At 45.2% G+C, this 7,348-nt stretch overlaps 1 pseudogene; it reads right to left on the reverse strand.

The window, feature by feature from the left end:
* Window positions 1-1,888: 1,888 nt before the first annotated feature.
* On the reverse strand, window positions 1,889-2,477 carry LOC147437812 (uncharacterized; annotated as a pseudogene).
* Window positions 2,478-7,348: the final 4,871 nt, after the last annotated feature.

Genomic DNA, 7,348 nt, shown 5'->3' on the forward strand with positions numbered 1-7,348 from the left:
TCATCTAGGAAGACTATCTGTAAATCATGGGAAAAAACCTCAGTACTGTCAGTTATCCAAGGGGATAAGCAGATTACAAAGTGTAATCTTGGGCTAAAGGATATGCAAAGTGTGTACATTAGCACCAAGCACTCCAATTAATAAGCGTTTATTGCTCTTCTTGGATTTTACTTACTATTAATTAACGCATGTTTGCGACTAGGTTTAGTCTCTTCATGTATAAGTCAGGTTCTCAACCTTGAATACTTGTTAGGGTGGGGTTGTTTACTGATGATGAAACTTGGGAACAAGTCAAGGGCTTAAACATGGCTGATGAGTTATGTTAGCAAGTTACTTTCATGGAAAGTGACAAAAGGTACTATTTTTGGTACATCTTTGTTGTGATAAACTCATTTACCATGCTCATGAGCGTTCTAAATGGAGTTAGGTCTTCGAGCGAGCTCAACGGAGTGAGCTTTTTTTTTTTTTTTTGGAGTGCCGCTCTCCCTACCTCCCCTTCCTCCTCTTGCCGCCCATGTGCTTCCTCCTCTTCCCTTCCTCCTCCTCCAAAATCCTTCCTCTCCTCCACCTCCTCTCTCCATCTACTCCTCTAACCACCTTCCCTTCCTCCAGCTCCTCCTCTATAAACCACCCTCCCTTCCATAAAGTCCTCCTATCACCTACTCCCTTCTTCCTCTCTCTCTTCTTAGTCACTCTATGACCCCTCTCCCTATCCCCTCTCCCTCCCTCCCCTCTCTCTCTCTCTCTCTCTCTCTCTCTCTCTCTCTCTCTCTCTCTCTCGTGCTATCTTCCCTCTGTGCGAGTGTCTCTCTCTTGCTTGCCACCCCTCTCTCTTGTTGTCTCCCCCTCCCACCCCCTACCCCACCCCACCCCCCCCCTCTCTCTCTCTCTCTCTCTCTCTCTCTCTCTCTCTCTCACACACACACACACACACACACACACACACACACACACACACACACACACACACACACACACACACACTAGGACGAGAGCGAAGGGTGGCAAGGGTAGAGAGAGAGACAGAGGGTGGAGAGAGATATTTTAAAAAAACAAAGCACTAGCAGTATCTCTAGTGCCCCCCTTTTTTGTAAAAGAGGGAGAGAGCGGGAGAGAAAGAGAGAGTGATAGCGGGAGGGGAAGAGAGAGGGAGGGCACTGGGAGGGAGAGAGAGATAAAGAGAAGAGGGGTGGCAGGTGGAGAGAGAGTAGGAGACTGGGAGAGAGAAAGAGAGGGAGCGCGGGGGGGGAGGGGGGGGGTTGTAGAGGAAGTGAGCCCGCCGTCTTTCTTAAAAAAAAAACGATACACTTCACCTCTCTCCCTCACAATTTTGTTTCCCCCTTCTTTCTCTCTCTCTCTCTCTCCTTAATGATCTCTCTCCCACTACATCTTCCTTTTTTCTTTCTTTGCCTCCTGTCACACTATCGATTGAGTCCCTCCAATCCCAATGAGAAATGAAATGAAATGCTATGCTAACTGTCTTCAAAAGGCCAAAATGACCCATGCGACCAAATTGATACATTCTTGGTGGAACTAATACAATGTCTAGGTACAAAATAAAATGAGAGAGAAGGAGAGAGAGACAGAGAGATAGATAGATAGATAGATGTCATTATCGTCCTCGGAGGTCAAATATGACCTATGGGGCCAAGAAAACATACATGGGGCCTCTTACCAAGAGGGTACATTGGAATATGGCTAGATGCGGATACAACGAAGTTGTGACCTACGTCACTTAGGGAGTGGGGGGAGGGTGGTATGGGAGTCCTTGGAACTCGAAATTTGTCAATAATGGCCTTGCCACCTCGATAGATGGCCCATTTACGTGCTGCTCGAGAATCACGCATCTTTTGGAGTTCTTGTTTCTTGATTTTGAGTTGGGCGGGGGTCAAGGCTCGCTCATCCAAATTTTGGAGCCCTTGAGTAGTCGAGCTTGCTATAAAAGTGCTTTACGATCCTCTTTGTTTTTGAAAACGAGGGTACCTTGGTTGTTGTGGTGGTGATGATGGACCTTCTCGATTGTGTTAGGATCAAACTCAGTCGGGTGAATGGCTTGGTTGAGATTGGCTAAGGTGGAAGTGCAATCATCGTCCTCCCACCAAGTAGAGGGTAAGCCTCCGATGTGGAGGGATAGCGCCAATCCTTTTTGTCGATGACGTTCTTGAATGCATTCTCCTACCTTGGAAGATACGGTGGTGGTTGCTGCATTGACATGAGTGGCAAGATTTGCCATACTTGCGGTGAGTGTGTGCTCAACTCTCTTTGCTTGGGCAAGGATATGCTTTGTGTCGATTTGCTTTTGTGACTCCAAGAGGGTGAGGTGGGTCTCCAAGGCCTTGAGACGCCCCTTGAGTTCCGTGTTTTCATCTCTGAGTTCTCGGAGTTGCGCTCGAAGGAGGTCTATCGGATCCACCCGTGGAGTGGGCACAAAGAGGCGTGTCGGCTTTGATTGGTGTGGAGGACTTCTCTCACTGCATCGTGTGGGAAGGACTCCTTGGATGTGAGGTAGACCTTAGTGGGGAAACCTGGAGAAAGTTTTCAAAGTGTTGGGGAGGGCTGAGTCGGTAGGCAGCGCAAGGAGGGGTTGAGAGGCTCAGCAGACTGTCGAGGCTTACGAGATGCTGTCTGGCGATAGAGGAGGGGGCTGCACTGTGGCTGACGGGACCTCCCCTCGAGGTTGCCCCTCGCCCAAGAGAAGGTCGACCAGCGTGAAGGAGAAGGGTTCCTCTGTTAGAGAGAGAGAGAGAGAGAGAGAGAGAGAGAGAGAGAGAGAGAGAGAGAGAGAGAGAGAAGGCGGGAGAGGGGTCCGAAAGGGAAGGGCAGGGTTGGGCACATGAGGGGGGGAGGGGGGATTGTGAGAGGGGGAGAGTGGAGTGTAGGTTTTTTTTTTTTTTCCTAAGGGAAAGAAATGGAGTGTTAGGGGGTGCTTAGGCCCAAAAAAAAAAAAAAGGGAAAAAAAAAGCCATCCAAAGCAATATCTCTTTCCTAAGGGAAAGAAATGGAGTGTTAGGGGGTGCTTAGGCCCAAAAAAAAAAAGGAAAAAAAAAAGCCATCCAAAGCAATAGAGATATTGCTTTGGATGGCTTTTTTTTTCCCTTTTTTTTTTTTTGGGCCTAAGCACCCCCTAACACTCCATTTCTTTCCCTTAGGAAAAAAAAAAAAACCCTACACTCCACTCTCCCCCTCTCACAAACCCCCTTCCTCTCTCTCTCTCTCTCTCTCTCTCCCTTTCACTTCAAGTTCGAGAGTCTGAGTACCACACACTTCTAGAGTGCTCAGCTTTTGGTCACATGCAGACTTACTTCCTTCACATTTTCAGCCATGAACTAGACCTACACACTTTCCTCTCCGAGCCATAGTGTGGGCTCTCCATTGCGACTCTCATCACCACAATTTTGGACTATCAAAAATCACTCATCAGCGATACAAATACTACATCATATGTAATTTTGGTCCCATATGTCATATTTGACGTCCGAGAACGATATAAAATCTATCTATCTACCTCTCCCTCCCCCGCTGGCCCCTCCCTTCCCTCTCTCTCTCTCTCTCTCTCTCTCTCTCTCCCCTCCCCTCCCCTCCCCTCCCCTCCCCCCTCTTTCTCTCTCATTTTCCTTTGTACCCATGCATTGTATTATATCCACCAAGACTCTATCAATTTGGTATCATATGTCATTTTTACTTATAAAAATTCCATTTTAGCTAATATAACAATTCATTCCATTTCGTTTCATTTCTCTCTAGGGTTGGAGGGACTCAAGGGGTGATGTGGTGGGAGTAAAGAGAGAGAAAGGGAAAATGGGTGGGGAGAGGGGTGGCAAGTGGAGGTGGGCACAGCCAGAGAGAGAGAGAGAGAGAGAGAGAGAGAGAGAGAGAGAGAGAGAGGGGAGGACGTATATATATATATATATATATATATATATATATATAGACACACAGAGAGAGAGAGAGAGAGAGAGAGAGAGAGAGAGAGGAGGATCAGAGCTAGGGAAGAGGGAGGGGCGGACATAGAGCAAGAGGTGGGGGCCATAGAGAGGAAAGAGGTGGGCGAGAGAGAGAGAGAGAGAGAGAGAGAGAGAGAGAGAGAGAGAGAGAGAGAGAGAACAGGGGGCAAGAGAGGGAATGTGTTGGAGCGATTATGAGAGGGAGAGAAGGGGAGCGGTGACAGGGTCTGCTTTAAAAAAAAAAACCAAAGGCACTAACAAAATCGCTAATGTTTTAGGTTTTGTTAGAGAGACAGAGGGAAAGAGAGGAGAATTTTAACGTTATTGCAAAGTAGAGAGAGAGAGAGAGAGAGAGAGAGAGAGAGAGAGAGAGAGAGAGAGAGAGAGAGAGAGAGAGAGAGAGAGAGAGGAGGAGGTCCTTGGTTACTCCACTGGAGGGAGGGGTGGCAATGGGCGGTGGTGGTAGGAGTAGGGGTGACACATGGTGGTAGTAAGTTAGCACCACTAACCACCAGTGGTGGGATAGGGTGGTGGGTGGTGATGGTTGTTAAGGGGCGGCAATGGGAGGTAGTGGTGGTGGGATGAAAAAAAAAAAGCTCGCTCCAAAGATCACTTCGTTGAGCTCGCTCCTTATCCGTCCCCTTCTAAATGGAGTCTACACACTATGTTTGGAAAAGAACCGGTACCATTAGATGGTTGCAAATGGACAACAATGTAGAAAATCAAGATGTCACTCTTGGTTTCATTGAACCTCCTACTGAACCGGGTTCCACTCAAATGAACCGGTGGATCTATGAGGGATGTCACGGTAGAAAACATTAGTGTTCTTATGAAGATACCATCACTTGTGTTTTCGCGGACCAAAATGCTTCTCCAAGGGGGGAGTAATGTCAGGAAAATGGTAGGACTAGGTACGGCCAAGGGCCAGGATGGACATGCAGTCAAGGGGGTCTCTATATTTAGAAGGCCAAGGGCCTATATAGGGCATGGCTGGGTGGTGATGAGCATGTTCCAGTTCCCTTGCCCTTTCAAGAAGAAAGACCTAGTCCTATCGCACAACGGAAACAGGACAACATTTTAAAAGTTTAATACCGTTTCAGCCCTTTATGGTTTAATAATTAGTTAGACTAATATCCTTAATCTTAATTTAAGTAATCATCAAAATATTAAGAATTAAGAGAGTAATTTATAATGTAAAGAAGTTTAATCTTCTTAATTAATAAAATAGAGGTAAATTAGCATAATTTTGCTAATTAAAAAGGGATTAGGCTAATTATCATGGATATTCAGCTAGACGTTTTCTCTCTAGTGATCTTTGGATAGTTTCTCTCTATATGAGAGAGAAATGGCCAGGACTCCGAGTTAACGTGAGAATGAGAGGCCTAGGGCCCTATTTATAATTTTTAAGGCACACACATGCTCTCTCTGGCTTCATTTGGCAGTACCTTGCTACTCATGCAGCTCCCATTCTCAAGAAGGTGCCATGTGATGCTATTCTTGCTCCTGGTAGGTCCTGCAATCTCCTCCCACAGCTTGCCTGATTTAAAAAAATCAATCCTGCTAATTTTGGCTATTTTTTGCTATTTTTATAAATATCAGAGAGTCCTTTAGTAAAGTCTATGCTTAAATGATTACTACAACCATTCAGTTTTTCTTAATAATTTAATTTACACTGAATCTTCTGGAAGGACTAGCTGGGCTAATTTTTGTCCAAATTTAATTATGAAAATTTCTAGCCCGGCTTTGCTGTGCTTAAGATTCCAAAAATACCATTTTTAATAGCTTTTGAGATAGTGTTTTTACCTGATTGTATGACCAATGCTTTCTCCTAAATCTTTGAATTTATTCATGACAGCTAGAAAGGTGGAGACCTTACAAAGTGGGCTGCAGGCAAATGGAGACAAGTAGTTGGCAACATTTGGAAGGCCAATTGTGATAAGAGATACAAAGTCTTCCTATGGAGAATACTTTTTGGTCTCATCATAAGCGGTGAAAAAGACAAAGCTAGAGGTCTTTCTGATGGTGCTTGTATCAACAGATGCAAGTTAAATCCCTCATGCACCTGTTTTGGGGATGTCCAAAAATCATAGTTTTCATGGGGATGGTCTGCAAGAGGATCTTCACTTATCTGGGAACCCCATTCTTTAGATGTGACCTTGCTATGGGTTCAAGATGCATTGAAAATATCGACCTTCTTACTGACATATATGAGAGCTTTTGTTTTAAGGGAAATGTGGCACTCCAGGAATGCGTTACTTTTTCAGAAGAAAGAAGATCCTCTTGATTCAAATGTGATTCTGGATGCATGTTGGTGGAAGCTACAATGTAATAGGAAAAAGAAAAAAGAAAACTTTGTAAGTAAGGCACGTCGAGGGTGTATGCCCTCCCTCGTTGTATTCTTTTTTGGGCTAGCCCTGTGTAAAGGACATGCTAGGGAGTCTGTGTATCATGTTGTGATTTTAATGCAAGCTCTACTTAGCATTTAAAAAAAACAACTATAGAGAACAACAAAATACCCATGTTGGGTTTCCAGCTTGACCTTTTTTGTATAATTTTTGAAGGGATTACAAGGAACCTAGGTCTTTCATGATTTTAGGCAGGTGGAGAGCAGCGGATGTGAGCTTTGCAGGAGGTTGGCTAGGCAGGGGATTTGGGTTGTGTAGGTAGGCGGAGGTGCGGAAGTGTAGGTTCATAGGGAAGGGTGTAAAGGATGGAAATGTTCATAGGGATTGGGTGATCACAGGCTTCTATGAGCAGTAACAAGGTGGTTGGTGTCCTGTCATACAACAGTCAGCACAAGAGTGGGGTGCACACAGGTGGAGCTCCATCTCTTCGAGGTGAGCAGGGGAAGGTAAACCGAATCAAAGCGCAACTTATTGGTTTCTTTAAAATCAGCGTGTTTATTATGTGTTAGAAATATTAAGCGCTTCTCATTATAAGTGGGATGTCTCATGGACATGGAACCCTTTAGTTGTTCGTTCGAGAAGCATGTTGGAGGTTGGGGGGTGGGAGATGAGGGGACACTGAAGGCGATGACAGGGGGGCAATGACGGGGCTATGCTATGAATGTGGAGTTCAATTTAAATCTATCTTTATAGAGCTTGGAAGCTTGCTGAGCCAAATTCGTGGTTCTATACTTCATGGGTTGGTAGTCAACCACACAAGGATTATGGGAGTGGGCGACTCTAGCGCTTGGTTACCAGAATGAGATTTGCTGCTTTACAACTCTTGGCAAAGGTTTCTATGTGGATTCTTTCTCTTTTCAACAAGAAATTCAAGATTTGGTGATAAGAGGAGGGGTCTGAGAGGAGGGAGTCCCACTTCGCATGTGTCATGCCATGGACCTTGGAATTTTGTCCCAATGAGGAAATGACGACTTTCAGTACTATATGGGTTACGATGAA

The sequence above is a fragment of the Adiantum capillus-veneris genome, chromosome 17 (genome assembly GCF_014529385.1).
Source record: "Adiantum capillus-veneris isolate H3 chromosome 17, ASM1452938v2, whole genome shotgun sequence".
Lineage (NCBI taxonomy): Eukaryota > Viridiplantae > Streptophyta > Polypodiopsida > Polypodiales > Pteridaceae > Adiantum > Adiantum capillus-veneris.